This window comes from Ambystoma mexicanum, chromosome 7q (assembly GCF_040938575.1).
Source record: "Ambystoma mexicanum isolate Mex_15411 chromosome 7q, UKY_AmexF1_1, whole genome shotgun sequence".
Classification (NCBI taxonomy): Eukaryota; Metazoa; Chordata; class Amphibia; order Caudata; family Ambystomatidae; genus Ambystoma; species Ambystoma mexicanum.
This window is the reverse complement of record NC_090941.1, coordinates 251,218,244-251,245,280: the sequence shown is the minus strand read 5'-3', so window position 1 is coordinate 251,245,280 and position 27,037 is coordinate 251,218,244.

Below are 27,037 nucleotides of genomic sequence, written 5' to 3'. Positions count from 1 at the left end.
AATCAGCTCCAGAGACTGCAGGTTGCTTAAAATTCTGTGGTACGATTAATCTTCCATCACCCCATTTCGATGGAGACTTCATTGGCTCCCAGTGCAGCAAAGGATTTTGTTTTAAATTCTGTGCATGGTCTTTAAGTGTGTCCATGGTCTAACCACGGCTTAATTATCTTCCAAGATTGTTAATTACCATCCTCATCGTATATTATGATCTAAGGGGCAAGGTCTCTTGGTGGTCCCATTATCCAGAACCTCTACCCAGGGCACAGGCATTTCTCCCTTACTGGCCCCCGTTGCTGGGATTCTCATCTGCAAAATGTGTGGCTAACCAAATCATTAAATGTATTCTGAAGCAACTGAAAATGTATCTATTTACATGATACTATTGTCATGAGAATAAATATTCAAATTCCGTATGGTTTCTGATGCATATACATTTTCCATCTGCTCCCAGATGTAGTTATCTGCTGCGATCCCGTTGTGGGATATGCACAATAAAAGCTCACAAAATCAAAATAAAAATCGTCACTCAGCAGAACTTTTATTTATACAAAAAATGGCAAGAGCTGGCAAATTTATCCAAACGGACACTGATAATCTGGTAAAGGATGAGCTGAATGGGGCACCTTCTGGACATTCGAAAGGTACACCCAAAGCTACAATTCCTTTACTTTTACTGTGAACGAGGTGACAAAGACCACGCTGTAAGGTCCATTGAAGTGTGGCTCACTCCATCTGCAGACAAAATTGCAGATGTAAATTGTGTCTCCAGGCAGTAGCTGCAATGGTGGTGAGCTTGCAGTTTCTGGTGCCATGCTGTCTTCCACTATTGCTCTTCTGAGTACTATTTGACAAAGGGATTTATGGCATTTTGTTAAATGGTGCAACTATACTGTCAACTCTTCTACTAACACAGTCACAGGCCTGTGAACATTAGAGGCACTGAGTGTAGGTGAAAGTGGCATGTGCATTCTCCTCCCCTTCACTAGTTTGTTAGGTGAGAGGTGATGGTCCTTACAGGGTTGTGTCCTTAAAATGAACAGGGCCAGGGGCAAACAGTAGACCCAGTTATTTTTTAGGGTAAAAAACCATTTTGACAAGTTGCCCTTTTGAAGGGCATTGATTCCCTCGACAATTCCATTGGCCTGAGTGTGATAGATGGAGCACATCTTTTGTTGAATGCCTAACAGAATAGCTACTTCTTTAAACAGCTAATTGAAGAAGTGATATGATATGATATGATATATCATATGATATCATATGATATGATATGGCATTTATAACGCACCTATACACAAGTGTTTCTAGACGTGAGTGTGTACATAAGTGTGTGCCAAAATACAGATTTTAATACTTAGCACATTCCCCAGCAGAGGTACACTTCTCAAACTGAAACTGTGGCTGCTGATGTAGCATCTGATGTGGGCATGGGCCAGCCTCAATCCAATGGGAGAACGGACAGGCATCAACAATAGGATACTGATAGGTATTGCACCGCTCACCCATGTCAGCAAAGTCGATATGTAACTCTCAAAATGGTCCACTGGGGCCTTGTAGTGTGCCTCGCAGTGTTCTCAATGTTTGTGCTGTGTGCACATATAGCAAGTGGTGCAATTGGCAATGACATTATTTATCAGTTCTTGGATTTTAGGCACAAACCAATCCACTTGTATGTCTGCAGTGATGCACTGCTTCCACATGTGCAACAGGTGGTGCAACTGTTCAGAGGTGACCATCACCAACTCTTGGGCCATCACTACCATACTTGTGATGTCCTGTCTGTCAGTGAGGGATTGCACACATCCTTTCTTTTACCATAATTGTTTGCACTGTAGTTCGATAATCTGAGTAATTGATAGTACTGTGTAGGGGACCTCTATTTGTACTTGCACACTGGACAGTTCAGGGTAAGCCACAATATCTGACACTGGGAGATAGGCCTGCTGCCTCATTACCAAGAGATATTGGGTCAATATTATTGACTGTGACAGGTGTAGGCTGCAAGAGGGCATAAATCAACCTCTCAAATAGCAATGCGTGCTGTACAGGGGACCTGTCAGCCCTTCGACACCCCCTCCTCTTCCAACTCGATAATCCAGAATGCACAGTGCTGGTGACGTACACTGAATCAGAGCATATTGTAACATGGCATCTTTGGGATGCCTCCAGACGCTCAATTAGGGCACTAGGTTCTGCAGCTTGGACAGAATAATGCATGGGCAATCTCTTCTGCACTAAGACCTCCTATTCACCATCCATTAGGTGGACCACTGCGGCCCCCATGTGCCTCCTTTCGGTCTCCTTGTCAATAGTTGCTGACTCATCAATGAAAACTACTTCCCCATCCTCGAGAGCACAGTCCATGCCTTGGCTATGTCATCCTCTGGACCCTCATAAGTAACACAGTAATGAACGTCATCATGCTCAGTGATTGCCTCAGTGATAAATGTGGCTGGGCTACTGTCTTACATCAGACAATGTGAATGGACGGGCTGGATAGTATTACTTCATATGCCGAGGCCCTTTGTGTTGTCAGTGTGGATTTTGACCTTTCCAATATTGCAAATACTGTGTGTTCTATGTATAACTTCACTGAACACCCCAGAGTGATACTTGCTGATTTTTCAATAGCAAAGGTCGCTGCTACCAGAGCCTGTTCACAGAGGAACTGACCCTCCATTACTGAGTCCATCATGCCATTGTAATAAGCCATGGGCTTGTGACCCATGGTCAATTTTTGCATCAGTACTGCTGTCATCACCTGTGCATCTGCATGCAAAAACAAATTAAATTCCTATGCATAGTCAAGGTTTTCAAAAACAGGGACTGTACTATTCATGTCCTTCAGCTCCTAAACACTTGTTAGCATTTCTTTTGTCCATGTGATGGTGCTTTCTTTTTCTTTTGGGCCTCCTTGTGTGCATGTAATGATGACCTTGTGTATGTCGAGTTGTCAGAATTCCATGTCCTGCAGTATTTACATAACCCTAGGAACTTCTGCATGTCTTTTGCTGTTACTGGCTGTGGGGTACTGCACACTGCTGCTCAGCGCTCAGGCATTACTTTCTTACCACTGTTAGAAACCTGAGGGTATCCTCACACCTACTCCCCTTGCATCCTCTTCTCAGGTGGCCAAGGAAAGGCCCTCACTTTTGGATCCTGACCCTGGGGGTGGAGATGCGAGGGAGGATCACCTGGGTGGAGGGTCTTTAGAGATTGGAGACAGAATATCCACAGGCGAGGCATGGTATCCCCCTTTTCCAAATGACAACCAATATCACCCTGCCCCTGCCTTTATAGGCTGTTGTAAACCTTCTCCACTCATTTCCTCTCATTCATTCCACTTTAGTACTGAAACGAGGAAGAGGCGACTAGGAGTAATGCACACTAACAGATCCTTTCACCCCTCCAATATTGAGATGAGGAAGAGGCCTAGAGACTGGTGTAAAGTGCACACATGTCTAGAGTGCTTCACTAATTGTGGTCAGGCAATTTGGCAATTGGGACTGCAGACACATACCTGCAACCTGTTAAACAGTTGCAGGTGTATAAACGGTGTATAAAAGGTGGAGCCGGAGAACCCAAAGAGAGACCAGCAGGGAGGCCTGCAGAGGAAGAAATCCTGCAGAGTATGAAGCAGCAGACGGTAGTCCTGTCGGGAAAACAGGACACCAGCGACAACTGGAAGGAACTGCGGTGCCGGGGCGAGGAAGGGCCATGCAAAGGCCACAATATTGGGCGTTTCACTAGTCGGTGCCTGCATCAGAGTTTCTGGGCTGCAGAAGAAATCCAATAGTTGTAAGTCACCGGCAGCATTCAAAGGACACGAGTTGTGCTGCCGGCAAGCCACAGAGAGAGAGATAGAGAGGAGCAAATGGTGAGCGGGGCTCACCGTTCACTGAGAAGTGTACACGGAGCAGAACAAGAGGTCACAGCTGCCATGAGATGCCAGATACCATTGAGTGAGTTAAAGGGATCACTCAAACTGGGGGGGTTTTGGGGCTGTTCTGTGAAAAAAGGGAATGCCGAATGAACAAGAAAAAATTTGCAAGATACAGTTAATCAAAGTAAATGGGTTTGATGATTACTATAAAGTGTGAGCAAATAAGAACGGGAAAATATTGAATATCGAACTGAATGAAAGCTTTTGATGAGCATATGAAAGCTTTTAATAAACCAATATGCAAACAACAAGTTAGTGTGAGCAACGTGGTGAAAGGAAAAGAGCACCACAAAATGAACTGTGTAACACAACTCATGGTGGCACATTCCAGAGACTGGCAAAGAGTGAAACATGCTGTGGAAAAGCCAAAAGGCTCTCAAAGAGAGAGCCAAGTGAGTGTGAATCAGAGCATAGGTGCACCTACAGAAGAACCTGTGTGGGCAAGCAAACCTAGGGTGACCAATTTTGTGAACTGTAGTGGGTGGACCATGAGGTCCGACAACTGTACCTAGACTGGGTATACCCTATTTGTGAAAGCCAAAGACATATACAGTAAGAATTGCCAAGTGCCTGCAAGAAATTCCTGAAGTGAAGCAGGAGAAAGCAATCTGTTTGAACTACCAAAAACTTGAAGGAGTATAAAGTTGACCTGGAACTGGTTTTGAATATTGAGAGACTGACCTTAAGTACAAGTTAGCAAGCTGAGCAAGCTGGCGTCTTGGGGAAGGAGAATCCTGAGACCAAATTTGAACTGTGTTGTTTTCTTGGGGAAGACTTTGTGTAATTGTCTTGAACTTGGGGAAGGGAACCCTGAGACTTTGTGAAACGGTCTTAAACTTGGGGACGGGGAGCTAGAAAGTAAGCCCAGAGCTGGAAGAATCTCAAAACTTTATTAGGAACACTATTTCTTTTGATGCTGACAGCCCTACACATTGTTTAGCATTAGTTGTGGGGACAGGTATAGGTTGTGGACACAGGCAGCCTTTTAAGTTGAATTTACTGACTCAGACTATCCTTAGTTTCTTTAGGTAGGGAAATCCCATCTTAACCAAGGGCAAGTTAGGGCTTCATCCATCCTGACATTTAAGTTAACATATCATAACAAATCATTTTTGTTTACACTTTACATCTGTTGTCTGTGTCTTGCTTCATGATGTCTTCACACCACCAATGGTAATAAATTGGCCCAAATATAGCACTTCCTGTTTAAAATACTGCATCCTTGCTCTGTCCACTTTGTACCCCTTGTTTGCTAGCAGTTTCAACAGTGTGATTGAGTCCTCCCTGCACTACACACTAATACATTTTCATTTTAAATGATCGCACTGGGCACATGTATGTTACCGAAATCAGCGTGGAGTACTCTGTTGAAGTTGCTGGGGGACAGAGTACCCCTGTGGGAGCTTATTATGCTGGTATCACATCCCGCAATAGGTAAACAAAGTGAGGTACAGAGAATTGGGATGTAACGGAATAGAGAAGAAAGCATTTTTTAAGTCAATGACAGTAAAGTGGCTTGGTGAGGTGGGTGTATTCCAAAGTATCATTGCTTGGTTCGGTACACCAGGGAACTCACCTTGTGCTATGCTGTTTATGAGGCATAAATCATGGATCATTCTCCAACTTGATCCCTTTGCTTTATTGATGGGGTATATAGCTGTGTTGCAGGGGGAGTTTGATGGTACTATAATACCATGAAGTAACAAAGCTGTGATGGTGCCATGTATCCCTTCATCTGCTTCTTTGGACAACAGGTACTTTATTACTCTGGGCAATGCTGCTCCTGGTTTGAGGATAATGTGTACTGGCGCCACACTCTGCGACAGTCCTACATCATGGGGGTTACTTGTACTGAAACCATTGGGCACCTGCGCTAGAGCACCTTCAGCAAACTGTGGGGCATTCTCTATTAGCATCATGGGGCATGTAACATTTCAATTCTGAATCATTATTTCACATGGGACACAAAGTGCCAATATTATCTCTCTGTCATTGTCCATGTCTTCAAACATCTGATTGCTTGGCACCCCTCTCAAATGGCTGGACTGGGTCAATGGACAAACATTGCACCATTCTCCTCCCGCTGCATCTGTCCCTATCAGCCTAATCTTGTCTTTTGACACCACCACCCTTTCCAAATCAAGTGTGATAATCATCCCGCTACATGCTCTTGGAGCTGGCCTGGCCTAAACAAGAATTCTGATGATCCGCTCCATGATTGTTCAGTGACACCTGGCACTGCATTGAGCAATACTGTGGCCTTGTCAATGAACAAATCCGTTTGCACGGATACTCCTCTAGTTGCCCCCTCATTCCCCAATGCGTGCACAATAAGGATCGCCCTCACATAACAAATACCTGGGTTGGAACACACTAACACTTTTTCTGTGAATGAGATCACCATGTTCAATTTGCTTTACACATCTCTCTCCAGCACATTTACAGGGGATGTGTTGAAAACAACAGTTGGGCCGAAATCTCTCTATTACCTACCTTGATGAGGAATTCTTCTGTGAATGGAACTGATTTTATTGCCCCAGAGAACCATTGTGTGTCCATTACTTCACACAATAAGGGGGATTACCCCTCCCTAAAACATGATTCTGGTGCACCTGCACCTACCATGAAACAAATGTGGCTGTGCTTGACAGGACTGGGCATGCTAAAGTTCTCTGTGGGCTGACATAGCCTGGGTAAGAGTCTGTTCCTGGGGAGATGGAGGGATTCCACACTACCACACTGGCCACCTGGTAATTTGTTACTGTACCATGGGGTACCACATTACTTTTGGGCACTTCATGGGCCTGTGGCTGTGCTGGATATATTGTATAAGCTCGTGTGCCATTGAGTACTGGGGGAGCTGACAGCTGTGGGAATGGTGGTGGTGGCAGTACGAAGTGTGAGTTAAAAATCTGCATACAACAGCATGTGCGTGCCATTCTACACAATGATGTGAACTATCCAATGGCGAAACACTTCTATGAATGCCACAATAAGGAAATAGACAGTTTCAGATTTTTTGGCGTATACAAAATAGAATTGGGTCCAAGAGGAGGGGACAAGGAGAAGCTACTCAGACAAAAAGAAACAAGGTGCATATTGGACTTCGAAAGCAAACAGCCCAATGGGCATAACATTGATGAAGAACTATACACTTTTCTGGCTGCTAAAAAATGATCGAGTTCCCTGACCCACAACATATGATGATAGAAAGAATTAGCCAAAAAAATGTGTGGGCTGTCAAAGACAGTTTTTAACCTTTTTAAACTTTTTCACCATAGTTTTTCTAGATGTTGATAGAACAATGAAAAGGAAGAAGGGTAATTAGGAATTGCTGACCCTGACGAGTGATATAAAAATCTTGCAGTTGTTTTTAATGTTTTTTAACATTTTAGGGCTATTGATGTTTTGCTTTTAATACACTTGTTGTGAATACATTTTGATTTCAACAAAAGGTTTGAAGAGGGACGAACAGGAGAGGGTTGAGGGGTAGACAAACACATGCCGAATTGAGGATGTGGCAGCTTCATACATTGTGGGCAGTGTTGACATTCGGTATACACAGCCCTATATAGATTGCATGTAGATTCTAAGAACCGACATTTTGTACGCATTTTTTAAAAGCATTATGACATGAGCTAACGAAATCCCCCCCCTGTTTTTAGACATAAACGTTATTATAATTGGAGTAGTTGCTGCTAATGCACTTGCCACTTTAAATTGAAGAGCAAAGGCTGCTAATGCACTAAGCACTTTTTGACACTTTATATTTTTCGAAAATAATATGCTGCTTTTGTATTTGTTACTGTAACTTAAAGAGCCACTCTAGTCAAAGCACTACGCAATTTAGAAGTTTATGAACCAAACAATAAGACAAGTGGGCCATAGAAGACCGAGTAGTTTTACAGCTATCTGAAGTATAGGGGTTCACTGTGAAAAAATGAAGGTGCAAACATGACATGCCGCAATCGCACCTTTTACTCCTAAGAGAAGAGTCAGTGGTGCAAATGCATTGAGCATTCAAAGCATTTGAATATAAAGATATGTATTTTACATTCTACTGTTTCGAATTAACATGCTGCTATTGTTCATGTCACTTTACCTTCAAGAGTCACTTTGCACTAAGCACTTTAGTGTTATATGGGGGAGAACATTAGAATGTATAGCTAATTTAATGTACAAAATGTGGTACAATATGAAGTATGTCTATCATTGCATAGGGTTGAATGTAAACTGCATCGTTCCAAGATGGCCGACTTAGGAATTGAATGCTTGGGAAGGGCTAAATTAGTCCTTCCGCTATTGCTGCCATTTGCGTCTCCCCTCCCCTTTCCTACCTGTTTCCCTCATGTTTTCCTTAAAAACGGTTCCATGACAATGAGGCTAATTGTTGTGAGCAAGCGGCGAGGTAACCGCGAAACGCGTAAACGCCTCAACATGAGGAGTGTTGCACTTGGGAGGACCTTTACAATTTGGTCTTTTTGTTTTTCTATTTTGGAACGGAGTTCCATGATTTTTAAACATTACGTAATTTTACCTGTGAAATAAATAAAGGAACAGATTTGTAACAAAAACAACGGTTTGGATTCCAACCTCTTTTTAACTCTGACAGGTTACTAAGTCACTGTGGAGAGTGCAGCTTGAACTGTCTGCCTGATAGGCAGAAGAACCAACATATATATATATATATATATATATACATATTACGCAGCCACGGTAGTGGCTGTGTAGTTATAGTTATGGTTAAGTTGCTGTTTCCATCCATAGGAAGAGCACTTTTTGGGCGGCTTATAACTTCGCTCCCCCTAGACGAATCCTCACCAAACTTTGCAAAAAAGGTATATGGCCCACTCTGAATTTTTTTGCAAAGTTTGGTGAGGATTCGTCCAGGGAGGGAAAAGTTATAGGGGGGGTCCCAAAACTTTTTTTTTTTCCCATAGACTCAATGGGAAAAAACTTTGCGCACGGCTACAGCCCAAACCGCTGGACGGATTTACACCAAATTTGTGGCAGGAGTGGCGGCCTGGTCCCGAAAGCGTGCTTTTGCAAATTTGGTGTAAATCTGTCCAGTAGTTTTTTAAAAAATGACCAAAATGTAAGGAAAAAAAATTAGTGATATCTGTGTTCGCTTTGCGGACGGACGTCCCTGTTCGCCCCGCGGACAGCACCCCGATTGGCCCAAAATGTGTTCACATTTTGGACGGCGAGGGGCGTTGAGCGTGTCAGATTTTCTGTGGCGCCCGCCATCTTGTATTCGCCGTCGACCGCGTACAGCGCGGTGAAACTTGGATAAAAAATTGTATTTAGTGCCGTGTGTTGGTGTGTAAGAGTGTTTGGGGAGGGTGGGGGAGTTTGAGATAGGTTCAATGTTTTGTTTTTTTATGTGCTAGACGTTTTTGTTGCGTTCGATTTGTCCGCGGAAAACACAGCTGTTCTGACATTTTGTAAATAAACTAAATGGTGGGGTGTTTAGAGGACGGAGTATGAGTCATTTTTGTTCGCAAGGAAGGTAAAAATGAGCTATGAACACTCGCGGTGTACTTAATTGTTCGTAAATACACAAACTGGGGGTGTCCTCAGGACGCTGTCCGTATTGTAATCTTTCTAGTTGAATGTGTTCTAAGAACACTCGCGGTGTCCCGAAATGGTTGCAATTACACAAAATGGGGGTGTTCTGAGAACGTTGTTTGTATTGTTCGTTGTCAGGGTGAAAGTGTTTTAAGACCACTCCTTTTGTCCGCTAATAGTACAATTTCCTATTGGCGTCAACCGACTTTTTGTCCACTAAAGAAACGATAAATCCGGCTGGTGTGCGCCGACGTTATGTGATAATCCTATGACTGGCGCTATTGACCTGGCTGACTTGCTTTTGCGACACTAAATCATATCTCCCGCCCCTAAGCCTGATATTATCAAAGCATTCATATTCCCCGCCTCTCTCCGTGACGTTACAGGGTGCGTCATCAAACGCGCCTAGTTCTGTGCAGTCCTAAGTGTCTTTACACAGAACCTGGAAGACAACACATATTATGTCACAACACAGCGCGCTACAATTCGGAATATGAAACAGTGATTTAAAAGCAAACAGCAAGATTGTAAATTTTGTAAAGTACATTTATTTGACATCAAATGTTTAGAGAATATTAAGCAATTTGCAATTGTCTTTGTTGTCGATCCGCAAAAGTTCATGTTGAGGCACGCGATGTTCCTTTGCGGTACAGAGGGTGTTAGATTAGCTTACAACTCAGTGCGCCACAATTCGGAATATGAAACTGTGATTTAAAAGTAAACAGCAGGATTGTACATTTGGTAAAGTACATTTATTTCACATGAAATGTTTAGTGAATATTCAGCGATTCCCCGCCTCTCTCCGTGATGTTACAGGGTGCGTCATCAAATGCGCCTAGTTCTCTGCAGTCCTAAGTGTCTTTACACAGAACCCGGAAGACAACACATATTATGTCACAACACAGCGCTCTACAATTCGGAATATGAAACAGTGATTTAAAAGCAAACAGCAAGATTGTAAATTTTGTAAAGTACATTTATTTGACATCAAATGTTTAGAGAATATTAAGCAATTTGCATTTGTCTTTGTTGTCGATCCGCAAAAGTTCATGTTGAGGCACGCGATGTTCCTTTGCGCTACAGAGGGTGTTAGATCAGCTTACAACTCAGTGCGCCACAATTCGGAATATGAAACTGTGGTTTAAAAGTAAACAGCATGAATTGTACATTTGGTAAAGTACATTTATTTCACATGAAATGTTTAGTGAATATTCAGCGATGTGCTATTGCCTCTGCTGTCGATCAGCAAAAGTTTATTTGGAGCCATGCATTGTTCCTTTGCGGTAGATAGGCTGTTGGTTTATGATAAAAGCAGTAAATGGTCGCTCTGATAATCGGAAGGTTGCTCCAACAACGAGCCATTAGACCACCCTATTGGTTGGTATGTTCTTTGTAGCCGCTAGTACTGCGTAAGGGCATATTGGTCCTTGGCGATTGTCCCAGAAAATGGTGAGGGTCATGAAGTTGCATATTTGGACCTGCACCTGGCAGTTGAAGACCCCATCCGCTGGAGTCTGTAAATCGTGACATAGGCAAAATGGGGCCACATACCTGTTTTAAAAAACATAAATTAGTCTCACCAGCCGATCTTCATTAAAAATTATAATTTTATTTATTAGGGCGTGAAACTATTTGCTATCAAGTATGTTAATAATAAAATAATAATATTTTCCCATTCATATAGCGCTAAGAACCGTGAGGTATCTAAGCGGTGCTTATTATTAACCACGGTGTGTGGTGCTCATTTATCGACCACAGAAGGATGAAAGGCTGAGTTTGGCCTTTCCAGGGTTCGAACTTGTGTTAGCAAGCTGTGCACGGATGTCAAAGCGAAGTGACACAGAGAGTAGAGCGCTTGACCACCTATAGACCGGTTAAATTATTTCTATTAACCCACCCTGTATCGTCTGCCTTTTTCAGAGCCCTCTAAACGACAGGGGATCTATTCGGCGGTGATAGTGCGCTGTAGAAAACATTATGCCACTTTCAAAGAACAAGTTCAACTTGAGCGGTCTTTAATGCTACGCTATTGTAATTATATATGGTATAAAATAATCTAAAGGGTTACTTACAGTACAATTGCAATTTCCATTGTCTACAAGTGGTGCAGTCCCAAAATACGACTCCGCGTGTGCGAACGATCTTTCGCATAGGGATATAATATATAAAAGTGGTTTTGTTTCAGAAATGTCATCTTTATCTTCTCTTACGTTTTAGCAATATACCTTCAAGAGAAGTCTTTCATCACAATCTCTGTCTGTCAAGGTCAAAACACAATACAACCTTATAGTCCGCTTCGTGAGCCTCTCCGGGGCCCGAGAAAAAAATGGAAGCAGCTGACCTTCACTGTGAACGAGCATAAATTCTTACTTTGCAACATTCTGTGTAAAGCCATCTGTAGAAGTTGGTTTTTGCACGCCATGTTTGTATATTGTTTGCGTGATATTAAAAAAAGTTTGTTTAAGGGACTTTATGGTTCTAAGTACAGCCGAAAGACCCCGGAAAATCGCAAGTTATGGTAAGCTATGAAAAATAACTCGTGCCACCACCGTGCACTGCTAAGACTAACACCCAGGACATCAAAGATGACATCGCAAATGTCATTGATGAAATCACTGATGTCATCACATGTGTATGTACTTTTCATGGAATTTGTGTACTAGGGATTTTTATTCTAATATTGCGAAAAAAATGTCAAGGATATTGCAATAAATATCATACCGTTATTAGTGCTTTGAACGATGCATTGATATAAATAGGGATTCTATCTAGTATACTGAGCTACTAATGGAGAAACATAGCATTGTGTGCAGAGTACAAGATGAAAGTATAATATTTGTAATGTTAATATGTTGAATAATTAAATGATAATTTTCCTGAAATGTTCAAAAATTCACAAAATGGGGGTGTTCTGAGGACGTTATTCGTATTGTGTGATTGCTTAGCTGTATGCAATGAGGGAATGGCACAGAGAGTAAAGTGGACGCCGTCCGCGGACACTGCGGCTGTTCATGGACAGGGCGTGCTACATCTGGGTTTTTCCAGGAAATCCAACATGGAAAGAAGACTGTACGGATCAGCCAATCAGATGTCGAGGTTGTGGATTTGTGTTGAAAGAGACTGTTTGTGGTGACGATGGCAGACGTAGAGAAAGTCAGGGTGTTGGTGCTTGGAGATATGTTTGTGTATGGTTTACAACAGTACGCTCAATGCAGGCATGTTGCAAAGAACTTTGATGTGAAAGGAGTGGAGGTGGTGTGGAGCACTGTGCCTGATTGCAATGTACAGGGAATTGTACAAGTTTGTGAGGATATGGCCACGGTGAACAGTCCGCATGTGGTAGTTTTGCACTATGGTGCTTTCCATTTGGGCAACGTCAGTGCCCCTACTTTGTTGGCTGATTTGGAACTAATTAGCTCATGATATTTATCCCAATGATCCTTGACAGTTTTTGGTCAGCATTATACGAATCCCTTGTACAGAGTTTTTATGAAAAGTAAATGCACGTGTGATGTCATCAGTGATGTCATCAATGACATTTGTGATGTCATCTTTGATGTCCTGGGTGTTAGTGTTAGCAGTGCACGGTGGCGCAAGTTATGGTTGCCTATGTTACCATAACTGCCGAATTTCAGGGGTTTTATCGGTTTTACTTTGAACCAAAAATTCCCTTTAACAAAGTTTTTTCACTGAATTTCATAGGTTTTTAGTAGCGCAACTTAACCATAACGTCCCTTTAACAAAGTTTTTTACTGAAAATATATATATATATATATATATATAACAAAAACCAGCCCCAATTCGGTCCACAACGCCACAATAAAAATGCCAATAAACCACAACAAACTACTCTTCATCCTAAGGCCCCCTTTATTTTGGGTGGAGGGTGTCTTAGACTCTCTCAATATATGCAGCCTCTACCTTTCCTCTTTTCAATCATATAGTGCTGTATTCTCTCCCTAATGCAAGAGGATCATGTTACTCCTTTATCCTTGTACCTCATTTAACAAAATTCAGAAACTATATAGTGCCATGTTGGCTTTTCACTCCACATTCAGGCAATGCGACTACTGTAAACCTCTCCAGTTTGTGCACAGGGGATTGGAAACTGGAGGCGGGCACGGCTCCTTTGGATGTGCAGTCTGGAATCCTCTTTCACTGCAGAGGGCCTGGGATCATGTCGGGGTCACCAAATTTGTATGGCAAGACCTCCAGACAACCAGACAATAAAAGCACTCCTCTAATGAAACAAGTTGGTTCACCTCTTTGCATGGAAAACAAGGTTTTTTTGTCTACAAAAAGGGAAAAGGTGACAGAAGGTCCTGTAGAACCAAACTGCCATGGAGCTCTCAATTAGTTCCAAGCAATCATGGGGTTATGAGGGAAGGCATTGTCATTAATGACACACACAATATACAGTGTTCATCCCCACCCTCATTGGCTAGCACCTATATACAAACTATAAATCCCCTATAGTCCCTCTCCCAATTAGCCACATCCTAATCTACCCCTGGCCTCTAACACATGGTGCCCCTACTACATCATATTAGTTTCCTATTACCTCATTGTCGGGCCACCTGGAATGTTACCCTCCCCACGGGCCTTGTCACATGCTGTTCAGCTGGTCATCAACATGAGCTCAGTGGATACTTTTGAGGGGAAATTGACCATTTAGAATAATGGTGTGCTTTGCTAGATACCAGACATGCTGGTATCACCATCATACCTCCCCAGCATGGGACTAAAGTTGTTGGCATTACCTCTTGCTCCTTGTATCAGAAATTACGAGATGCTTCACTCCTTGCTTCCATCAGCTGCCAATCCCTGGACTCTTCCTGGGACTCTCAAGGACCTCAATAATCAGCCAAATTCTGATGGATTTAGGTATTATATTTTATAGGCATCTGGCAGTTCAAATGGGATGGCCAATATTCTGTGGGGCTCTAGTGCCCTTAGTCTAGCATAGGACCTCTACCCCGGCTCCCCTGAGTTTGTCCTTTAGGACGGGTGTAGCCCTGCCGTGCACAGCCATTCAAATTCCTTGCTGGTGCTGCAGGCCTACATACCGATAAAAATACATTTGTATCTATTCGGCTTGACGGTTTCTATGTTTGGTTTCGTTGCTGGGGCCTGGGATGGCCTTACTGGCCGTGTTTCGGTATGTCTTCCTTCAATGACAAGGACCTTCGCCTTCCTCATTATACACTATATTTTAACTACTGTACTTCAATATCACTTGTGCTCTATACCTGGGCCTACCTATAGTTCCATGACTACTACAAAACAACTATATTTGTTATTCCCAATTCACGCGTTCCACCCACTTGCAATCATGAAGATTTACTTTCCCATGCACTATTTTATTTTCCTCAGCCAGAATAGTTTGGGAAGGCATGGGAGCTGGACATGCATCACACCACTTTGTAATGTAATGTTTTGAATATTGGTTGGCCTTTGACTGGTTTCAGCTGTAAGAGATCCCCAGATGGAATGACATGTTTTCCTCCAAACAGTTCTTCGTATCCAATCTTATGAATTCTTAGGTGAATTAAGACAAGCATTTGGTTAGAAACCCTACTTACTTCATCTTTTAAAAATAACTATCATTTGTCATAGAATTCAACGTACTTCAAATGCAGCTTCTGCCAATAGTTGGTGATGTTATAATTTGGAAGACTAGTAGTCAGTGCAATGGTACATCTCCTATCTTGTACGCAGCTAGACCTGTGAGGGCTTTTAGAAGAACTGAAAGGTTGCTTTCTGTTTTTTGTCTAACAATTACAATTTGTTTTAATTTGAAACATTTTGTCAGAACAGCTAATGCACTAATATAGAAGAGCAGATAATTGTAATAATTTGTTCAATTTCTTATGTGACTTCAAGGTAAATGCTGAGTCGTTCATCATTTAACTCAGATGTGAGCACTGATAAATCAGAGTGTTTTATACGTCAGTCATTGTCATTTCTACTTTATTTTGAATAAGTGGTAAGTGGTTCAGAGTGGATCTTGTCCACCTGCACGCGATGGCTGACTCCCTTCTGGGGTTTCTTTACCAAATTCTCTTTCTATATCTTCTTCTTGATGAACCTCATCTTCCAACACTTCTTTGTTTTGTTTAAAATTGGTATTTGTTATCCAGCTTTCACTTGCTTCAAATACAGTTTTCAATCTATCATGGTCACCTAATAATTCTTCCTCTTTTCTCTAAGGTTTGAATAGTTGTAGTACAGCCACGTAATAACATTCTTTGTGGTTTGTAGATTTAAAGGATACTTTTTTATGGTTAATTAAACTGAGTTTTGAAAATCTTACTAGACTTCCTTTACAGATGAGTACTGAATATTTGCAAGCTGCTTCGTTAGGTATGACATCATTTTTGTATGAGTATTTTTGTGCTATTTTACACAAACGCATGTCTGTATATCAATTATTTTTTATAAGACTTTCTAAATAAAATATTTTATTTTTGAACATGCTTTTTGATTTGTTATTGAGTCACTCGTAATAACTAGTTTTCTTTTGAAACTTTCCTTTGAAAGTTCTAGGTTCTAGATGGTGCACTAACTGTTAAATTGTTGTTTTGAGAATGGGGTAACTACCTTCCATTTTCTCTTTAAATACATTCCTTAGTAGAATCCTAAACTCTTTTCACATGCGCTCAATGGAGATCCTTTGGATTGAAACATTTAGTATGTTTGTAAGGTTCTATGTCCTTAGATTGCCCGGTTTTTCGATTTTTATATTTCTTTATTGGGGGTTCCCCAAGGGCCCCTTTCCCATTATCTAGTCCCTATTCCCCACACTCCTACCCCTTAAATCCCCTTAGCACCCCACTCCCCATATTTTTGGATTAGTTATTCAGCTGAAATCTTTGGCAGAAAACTCCAAGAAAAAAAAGCCTGGGGATGGAACATCATCATACCATTGTTAGGATCAACATGTTCAAATTTAACAGTTTGTTTTGTATATTCAAAAATTATGATTTGTTTCTTTAAATTGCTCACTATTTAAATATCGTTGTGATATTCATTGCACTCCTTCAGATACTCTAGGGACTTTTTTATTTTGTTTAAGTCAACTAGTTATTGCCAATTTGTTTGACCTTTTGTTGGTACAACATTCATCTGTACAATAAATGGTTGATGTAACAGTCTTGAGCTGTAATCGATTATAGCTTGGAATTTTTGTATGGTCTGAATTATGATACTGTCATGCAGAATGAGGTGTTGGTGAGCATTTGGAAGTTATTAATGATAGTTTGAGAAGGCATTTGTTTGTCATCAAGTTTATTATTGGAAACTATACAAAATAATGAGTCTGTTATGTTGTATATATGTTCTGCTGTTAAGTACAAGGTCAATTGGAACCATTGTGATTCCTCCTTGTAATCAAATTTGTGGCGCATATAATATTTTTGTACTTTGTTTGTGAAAAGTTCAATGGCGATACTTACACTGTCTGGAACTTCTGCAGAGGTAGTTTGAACGTTTGCTATGTCCTCTTTTTATGTGTTGGAAAAAAGATTACTAGTTAAGAATTGTAGGTTGCTACTTTGTGAGTTAGTTGTGTTTTCTAGTTCTACTACAGTACCATTACATTTATGTTGTCATTTATCTGTTGTAGGACTTCTTGTGCTGTTCCAATTAGTAGAAGGCCATTGAGAGTTTGTAATTCTAGAACTCAACTTTTAGCATTGTATAGATTCTGCACAAGAGTGTGCATTGTAGAATGTTGTGTTTCTAACAGTTTTATGTGAAATAAGTTGATTTTAAAGGATGTTCCTGAAATGCAGCATAAAGAATGTCCAGAATGGATGCACACCAGACAGAAATATATCTTCTGTAGAATGTATATGCTTCTTTTGTCTTTCACTTTAACATATTGACTAGAAATTGTCATAAACATTTGAAAAACCATTGGGCCACTTTGTTCATTGAGCTGCATGACCGTGTGTAGACAGGATGAACTGTCTGGACTTGTGGAAGATTTGATTGAATGTTTGTTTTGTAAAAATCTTTATTTACGTTTTTCTTTTCATAATAGTTTTTCCTATTATTTCATAGCCTCTATTATATGCATCTATGTCAAAAGGATTTGTTTGTACTTTGTTGCATGCTTCTTCGTTAAAGTATGAATCTGCGCAGGTGGTGTAACACAATTCACCAGTAAATTAGTTACAGAAGATATCTACATTGACATTGCGCATGTTTCTACATTTTGTTTGCATTTTTTTCATTCATTTTTTTAATTGTTTAATTTTGTTTAAATGTGCTATTAATTATTGATTTTATGACAAGTTTTCTTGGGTAAATCACAAGGGCGGAGCGTGACTTTATAGATTTGTGTATGAGATTGTTGAAGACTCTACGATATAATAGTGTGTGCAAAATTGATTTCTTGAATTTTTATTGTGGCTTCATTGACATTGGAAGGTATGGTTTCCTTTTCTGTTGTGTTTGTTGGAGGCTCATCTTCTGTTGAAATTGATTTAGAAAATGATTGTTGTGACATTGCAAGAGAGAGTTACTTATTCTCTTGCCTGTACATTTTATAATAATTGTTATAGAGAAAGGAAAGTGTGTGACTCTCCCTTGTTTTTGAATTGGTGACAAGCAGGCGCTCTGTTGCCAGTCAAGTTTTCCTGCATTAGCTTCTCCTCCAAACGCACGTTTTCATGACTCCATCAATCTTCAGTGAGGCTGTGTTTCTTTACTTTTTCAGGTGTGTCTTCATTTCTTTTTTCAGGTTGTGGCAAGTTAATTGACTCTAAGGATTCTGGTACTTGTATTTTTCGCACTTGATTTTTCTTGCAGGTGGCTGGAAACAACTCCCTCCATAGGACAAATCTTTCCCTTGATGGGGGGAGGGGGAAAGCCATGGTTGTGGCTCTCCATTGTAAGGCATGGTGGCCCTGCTGCTGCTGCCTTTTGAGCCCGGGACTCCTGGAACAATGTTTAAGAATTGGTGACAAGGCAGACACTCTGTTGCCAGTCAAGTTTTCCTGCATTAGCTTCTCCTCCAAACGCACGTTTTCATAACTCCATCAATCTTCAGAGAGGCTGTGTTTCTTTGCTTTTTCAGGCATGTCTTCATTTCTTTTTCAGGTGTGGCAAGTTAATTGACTCTAATGATTCTGGTACTTGCATTTTTTGCACTTGATTTTTCTTGCAGGTGGCTGGAAACAACTCCCTCCATAGCACAAATCTTCCCCTTGATGGGGGGAGGGGAAAAGCCATGGCTGTGGCTCTCCATTGTAAGGCATGATGGCCCTGCTGCTGCTGCCTTTTGAGCCCGGGACTCCTGGAACAATGTTTAAGAATTGGTAACAAGGCAGGCACTCTGTTGCCAGTCAAGTTTTCCTGCATTAGCTTCTCCTCCAAATGCACGTTTTCATGACTCCATCCATCTTCAGGGAGGCTGTGTTTATTTGCTTTTTCAGGCGTGTCTTCATTTCTTTTTCAGGTGTGGCAAGTTAATTGACTCTAAGGATTCTGGTACTTTTCACCAATTTTTAAACATTCTCCCTTGTTTTTACCTGATGTTTTCTGTGTTTTTTACAGTGTTGAGTTTTAGTTGCCATTTTTAGTATCTGTTAGAGAAAAGAAATACGTTTTACATTATGTTTTTACAACATTTGTGCATATGTAATCATGTTATTTTGTATCAGTATCTGGGAAGAGATGTTTTTCAATAATGTCATTAGCAATTATGGCATTTTGGAAGGAGGACTGAAGTTTTTGGCATGGATACATTCTTAGTAGATTTCAGAGTCATGAATAGTGGTGTGCAGTTTATCTGAGAGTGCTTGCTTTCAAACTTTGAAGTTATGAAAGCTGAATTACTAATAGTATACTTGGATTAAAAAAAGAGAGAGTTTGAGTCTTTGAATAGTCTGATGAGGGAGATTGAGGCAATGATAATGTAACAGATCAGTAATAGGGTACTATGATTAGGAAGAGGGAGGTGGCATTATGTTATTAGTAGTTGGGTAGTGGCATGAGGAAGAGGGATGTTGTGGGACTGGCACAGACTGCTAATGTGGCAGTGGTTTAAGGAAGAGGGACGTGGTGGTTGGGTAATCAATTACTGTTGGGGTACTGGGATGAGAAAGAGAAAGTATTCAATTTTGGAGTACTACGAAGACAAAGAGGCAAGTGGTGATAATGTAACAGATAAGTACTGGGGAATGGGGTGAGGAAGAAGAGGGTGGGGTTATGTAATACGTTGCTAATTTGGTATTGGGATTAGTGAAAATGGGTTTGGGCCTCGGATTACTGTGATGAGGAAGATGGAGGTCTTAATATTGTAACAGATCAATAATAGGGTACTGGGATGAGGATGAGGGAGGTTGGTTTAATGCAACATATTAATAGTGTGGTAGTGGAACTAGGAAGAGGGAGATTATGGGAACGCCAGGCTACCGATATGGAAAATAAGATGTGCTTAATGTAACATATTACTAATGGTATAGTGGCATGAGGGGGAGGGAAGTTGTTAGAATGCAACAGACTAATGTTGGGGTACTGTGTTAATGAAGGTAATTTTAGACTACTATTTTTGTATAGAGATAGGCATTAGGGAGTTGAAGGTAACGTGATTGATTAATATTGGATACTGGAGTTAGTAAGATGGAGGTGAGGATAGCGTTATAGTATACTAAGGTGAGGAAGAGGGGTAAAGGCTGTGTAATGGATTACTAATGTAATACTGGGATAAAGAAGAGAGAGCTTGAGTCTTGAATTACTGTGATGAGGAAGAGGGAGGTACTGATAATGTAACAGAACAGTAATAGGGTAGTGGGGTGGGAGGGAGGTGGGGTTAAAGTAACACTTCAGTTATTTGGATTAGGGACATGGGAAATAGGGTGGCCAGGTAATAGTACATACTACAAATCAGGTACTTGGACGAGGAAGAGGGAGGTGGGGTCTATGCAAAAGATGAGTAACGGTGCTGGGATGAAGAAGATGAAGTTGGGGGTTCATCTAATATATGTCTAATGGGATAGAGGCATCAGGAAGAGGAAGGTTGTGGGAACACAGAAGACTAATATTGGGGTACTGGGATGAAGAAGAGGCAGTCGATGGCAATGCCATGGCCACTGAATGGAGTACTGTTGGGGTACTGGAGTGAAGAAGACAGGAGATTAGTTTAATGTTACTGAATAATAATGATATGCAAGAACAGGGAACATGGAGGTGGGGTTATGTAATAGATTGAAACTGCGGTATTGGGATGAGGAAGAGGGAGTATGAACTCTTGGGTACAGTGAAGAGGAAGAGGGAGCTGATTATAACGTAACCGATTAGTAATAGGGCACTAGGCAGAGTAAGAGGGAGGTTGGTTAATATGACATAATAGTTGTTTGGTAGAGAGATGAGGAAGAGGGCGGTTGTGGGAATTCCAGAGATTACTATTGGGGTAAGGGGATGAGGAAAATGGGGTTGGGGTTAATGAAACATATTGCTAATGAGATAGTGGCATGAGGAAGAGGGAGGTTGTGAGAATGCAAAATACCATTATTGGGATACTGTGTTAATGAAGACAAAGGTGGGGTAATTGTAGACTACTATTTCACTACTCGGCTGAGCAAGAGGGAGATGAAGGTAATGCCATGGTAATGCAATGGATTTTTTATGGATTCTTGAGTGAGGAAGATTGATCTGGGGATAATGGAACCGATTACTAATGGGGTAATGGGTTGAAGTAGGGAGAGGTGAGGGTTATGCAAAGGATTACTAATGAGTCACTGAGATAAAGAGGAGAGATTGAGTCTTGTCGTAATGTGATATGGAAGACAGAGGTGGGGTCAATATTAAATTATTAGTTGGGTAGTGGCAGGATTAAGTAGGTTGTGGGAAGGGCACAGTCTATTAATGAGATACTTGAATGAGGAAGAGGGGGGATTATGTAATCATTTACTAATTGGTACCAGGATGATGAACAGGGAGTGCTCAGTTTTGGAGTACTGTTACGTGGAAGATGCAGGTTGTTATAATGTAACATGTTAGTAATCGTGTACTGGGATGAGTACGAGGAAATTGTGGTTAATGTAGCATATTTCTAATGGGATAGTGGCATGAGCAAGAGGGAGGTTGTGCGGATGAAAAATACTATGCTCGAGGTACTTTGCTGAGGAAGAGAGCACTGTAGGAAGTTGCACTGACTACAATTTTGGTACTGGAATGAAGAAGAGGGAGCTGAAAGTAATGCTGTGGTTATGGGCTATAGTACTGTTGGGTTACTGAAGTGAGGAAAATGGACTTGGGGATACTGCCACAGAATAGTAGTGTGGCACTGGGACAAGGAAAATGAAAGTGGGGTATTTGTAATGAATTACCAATGGGGTATTGGGATGAGTAAGACGACTTCTGAACATTGGAGTACTGTGATGAGGAAGAGGGCGGTAATGATAAAGTAACAGATTAGCTATAGGGTACTGTTATGAGCAAAAGGGAGGTGGGCTTAATGTAATATATTAGTAATTTGTAGTGAGATGAGGAAGATGGGTAGAGGAATACCCGAGATTACTAAAGGGCTACTGGGATGAGAAAGAGGAATTTGATCTGAATGTTACATATTACTAATAGGATGGTGGCATGTGGAATAGGGAGTTTGTGAAAATGTACCAAACTCCTATTGGGGTACTGTTTTGACAAAGTCAGAGATGGAAGCCATTATGGGTACTGGGACGAAGAAGAGGGAATTGAATGCAATGTCACAGTAATGCAATTGGTTACCATTGGCTTCTGGAGTAAGGAAGATGGAGGTGGGGATAATGCTACAGAAAACCAGTGGGGAACTGGGACGAGGAAGATTCTGGTTATGTACTGGGTTACTAATGGCATAGTGGGATAAAGAAGAGGGAGTTTTAGTATTGGACTACTGTAATGAGGTACTGGGATGAGGAAGAGGGAAGAAGGGGCAAGTAATGATAGTGTAATAGATAAGTAATAATTTAACTGGATGAGAAAGAGGGAGGTGGTGTTAATGTAATATATTAGTTGTTCAGTAGCGGCATGAAAAAGAGGGAGGTTATAGAAATGGTATATCCTACTAATGAGAATGGGAAGAGGGAGACAGGGATATGTAATCGACTATTGTTGGAAGACTGTGATGAGGCAGAGGCATATGGTATTCATGTATCAGATTACTAATTGGGTACTGGGATGAGGAAGAAGAGGTTTGGCTAATGTAACATATTGTAATTGGGATAGTGGCATGAGGATGAAGGAGATTGTGGGAATGCAAAAGACTACTTTTGGTGTACAATGTTGAGGAAGAGGGAGGGAGGGGGGTGAAGGTAATTGCATAGCATATTATTGAGGTCCTGGGATGAAGAAAAGGAAGCTGAAGGTAATGCCATGGTCATTGAATGGGTTTCTGTTTGAGTTCTGAAATGATGAAGCTGGAGCTAGGAAAATGCCACAGTATACTAATGTTGTACTGAGGCAAGGAAGAGGGAGGAGTGGTTATGTAATGGATTACTTAGCGAGTACTGGGATGAGGAGGAAGAGAGAGTTTGAGTCTTTGAGTACTGTTATGAGGAAATTAAGGTAATGTTATGGTAATGTTATGGAACAGATTACTAATGGGGTACTAATAAGTTACTGGCAGGCATGAGGAAGATGGATGTTACTTGTATATTACTTGTTGGATAGTGAGATAAGGAAGAGGGAGGTTGTGGAAATGCCACACATTAGTAATGGGATACTATGACAAGGGAGAGGACATTTTAGTTATGCAAGAAATTACCATTGGACTACTGGGAGGAGGAAGCGGGAGGTGGGATAAGAAACAGATTGTGAAGGGGCATTGGAGTATGGAAGTATAAGATGAGGGTAATGCAAAGTAGATTTATGTAAGGAAAATTAATACGGGTTAAGAAAGAACCTTATTAGTGTCTGCTAAAACCACAGAAGGAAAACACATGAACAAATCAAAACTATTCTTGACACAGAGTCACTGCTCGCACATACATTGAACAAACTACAAGTGTCCAGAAAAAGGCTGCAAGAATCTCTTCAAAACAAAAGGAGGAAGAAGCTTGAAGCGTTGAGACAGAGAGCCGGAAACACTGCAGCAGCTCCTGACAATATGTGGACAGATAACGGAGAAAAGCTCCAACAAACCGGACTGTGTTGCAACCTCTCAGATTATACCCCAACATGGGCAGAAAATGCAGAGCTGTCCAGGGGGGCTCACATTATGCCCTTCTAATCCCATTGATAAAATAGAACTGTATAGGGATCTATAGGCCTTCTTCAGATGATTCGGATTAAAGGAAATATTTAATGACAAACCGGATGACAGCCAGGGAAGCAATGACATTGTCAACAACTGGGACACAAACAAAGCCAGAAAGTTCAATTGGAATCCAGAAATTGGGAGCAACCCAAAACTGAATGGATACTTAGAAAGCTTCAGACATTTATACACATCTTTCTTTAGCGCTGGCCCTACCCAGAGGATCTCGGAGTGCCTTACATGAGCCAAATATTGAAAAGGTGGTTGTTGAAAAAGAAGTTACTAAATGTTTTCAGGAAAAGATAGGAAGATTAGTATAGACAAGTGATAGCAGTGGAGGACGACAGTGTTATGTGTTGGGAAAGAAGTATGTTTTGAGGCTCTTTCTGACAGTGGTGATGGATGATGCAGTGCGCATGTTGAGATAAAAGTTGTTCCATGCCCCGGGTGTCCAGTGTTTAAATGATTGTTTTGTGTGCATGTGAGTTTGCAGAGTGGAGCGTGCAGAAGATGTTGTCTGTGTAGGGATTTGTAGTGTGTAGGAATCTACAGGCCTTCTTCAGATGACTCAGATTAAAGGAATTATTTAATGACAAACCGGATGATATCCAGGGTAGCAATGACTTTGTCAATAACTGGGATGTGAACAAAGCCAGAAAACAGTTCAACTGGACTCCAGAAATAGGGTGCAACCCAAAACTGAATGGATACATTGAAAGCTTCAGACATTTATACATATCTTTGTTTAGTGCTAGCCCTACCCAGAGGATCTCAGAGCGCCTTACATGAGTCAAATATTGAAAAGGTGGGTGTTGAAAAAGAAGTTACTAAATGTTTTCAGGAAAAGATAGGAAGATTAGTATAGACAAGTGATAGCAGTGGAGGAGGGCAGTCTGGTTTGAGGCTCTTTCTGACAGTGGTGATGGATGATGCCGTGTGCATGTGGAGAGGAAAGGTGCTCCATGCCCTGGGTGCCCAGTGTGTAAATGCTTGTTTTTGTGTGCATGTGAGTTTGCAGAATGGAATGTGCAGAATATGTTGTCTGGCTTTTCGGATGTTTGTGTGGGTGATGGGTTTGAGTTTGTCATGAAGGGAAGACAGAGTTTTGGTGTGGATGGCTTTGAATATAATGCAGAGATCTTTGAAAGCAATTCTCTGGGGTATGAGGAGACAGTGGAGCTGGGCAAGAGAGGGGGTAATGTGTGAATGTTTGGATATGTAGAGAATGAGTTTTGAATGGCTTGCAAGGGGGCAAGAGTGATGATCAAGAGTCCAGTGAGGAGAACATATCCATAGTCCATCTTAGAGAGAACCAGTGCCTGGACTGCAGTGCATAAGTCATCAGGAAGAGGGATATGTCTGCTTTTGCATAGGATGTCTAGTTGTAGATTGCATGTTTTGGTGACAGCGGCTATGTGGTGTGTGAAGGTGGGGGTTGATATTGAAACCAAGGGATTTAACAGGTGTGGAGAGTGATATGTGTGGGTTGGTCCGTCTACCAGAACAGAATCTTTATGCCTGAAAATGCACCAAAGAACTCCACACAATCTTCTCAGAATCCAAGGCCCTCCTTTGCAGTGCCCCATTGCACATCTCCCAAGCACTCTGTGATGCTCTCTCAGACCACATCTATAACATTTCATTAGAAAGAAACATCGCCATACCTGCTAAACTAGCGGCACACCCACCCCGACAATCAGAACCACAGCAGAACTCCTCCAACCCACCTTCCTCTCACCCTGTCTTCTCCTCTTTTACTCCCATCTCTCGACATGAGTTCCTAAAGCTAATTGCTAACCGCCGCCCATCAGAATCCCTGAATGATCCATGCCCTCCAGCCCTCCTCAAAGAAATCTTCTCCTTATCAGGTGCAGCTGACATAGCGAGATCTATCATTAAGTCCACCCTCACCTCAGGCCTATTCCCATCAGTAGTCAAGACATTGCAGAACAAACCCTTCTTCAAAAAACCCTCCAAGGAGCTCCAACTTCCAGTCAACTACAGACCTATTTCCAACAACTGCTTCCTAGCTAAACTTACTGACTGAATGGCCTACTCCCAGCTTCATCTCTTCACCACATCCAACCACCTCCTTGACCCTGCCAATCCGGCTTCAGACCCCTCCATCTCTGATGACCTCAAAAACACAGAAGATTCATATGGATGTGCTGACACCGTTGACCACAGCATCCTCAATGACAGACTCCACTCACTGGGCATAACGTACACAGAGCTTAGACCGATTTCCACTTTCCTGGCTAATATATCACAAATCACCCTTCTCCCTTCTTTCTTTCAGCCCCCCCCACCCTGTCTCTAATGGAGTCCCAGAGGGCGCCTCACTGTCTCCCCTTCTCTTCAACCTCTACTTGAGCCCCCTACACACCCTTATCCTCTCACATAGCCATACCTGTTAGAACTACGCTGATGACACCCAGATCATCTTTAATATCCCTAAGTGCACCGCCACACCCTCCCTGACCCCACCTCCTACCTCAGAGACATTTACCTCTGCATGACAGCCAACTGATTCCTCTTCAATCCTGGAAAAACAGCATCTGTCACAACGAGAACCACCTTGCCTTCTGGAGTGGGCTAGTCACTGTGCTCTACCAAGAACAGCAGGGAATGATCAGACCTGTGGCATTTACCAGCTGTTGTTTAAGCCCCTCTGAAATTAACTATGCCACCCACAAGATAGAGTTCTTGGCACTGAAAAGGTCAGTGACTAAAAAACTGCATGACTTCCTATATGGAGCCACCTACCGTGAGGACGGACAGCAACCCACTCACATACGTCCTCTGGTCCGCCAAATTGGATGCTACTGGCCATAGATGGGTAGCTGTTTTGTCCATATATACCTTCCAGTTAGAATATCACCCTGCAATCAATAGCATAGATGCTGATGCACTGTCCCGCAGACCCCACTCTGAGGACAGTCCGGAATCCATCACTATTGAAATGGCTTCTGTGGCCACTATGAAAGCTCTATTGAGGAAAGGAGCTACTCTGCCAGGGGAACCAGAGCGTTTCAATGAATGCCTGGGAGGAGCCACCCAGAGGGCCATCACAAGCAATTGTGATGCAACCAGTCTAATGGCTCCTGAATTGCTGCACATGAACCAGGCGGAACTGAGACAAAGACAATTACAAGATTCAAAACTATGTGAAGTGCTGCAGAACAAAGACAATGGCACAAAAGGGCTGCCTGAGCACAGAAATATACCTAACTACCAGATATGTCAAAAGGAGTGGAGATCCAGTCCTGTTCCCCTCCCGTGTC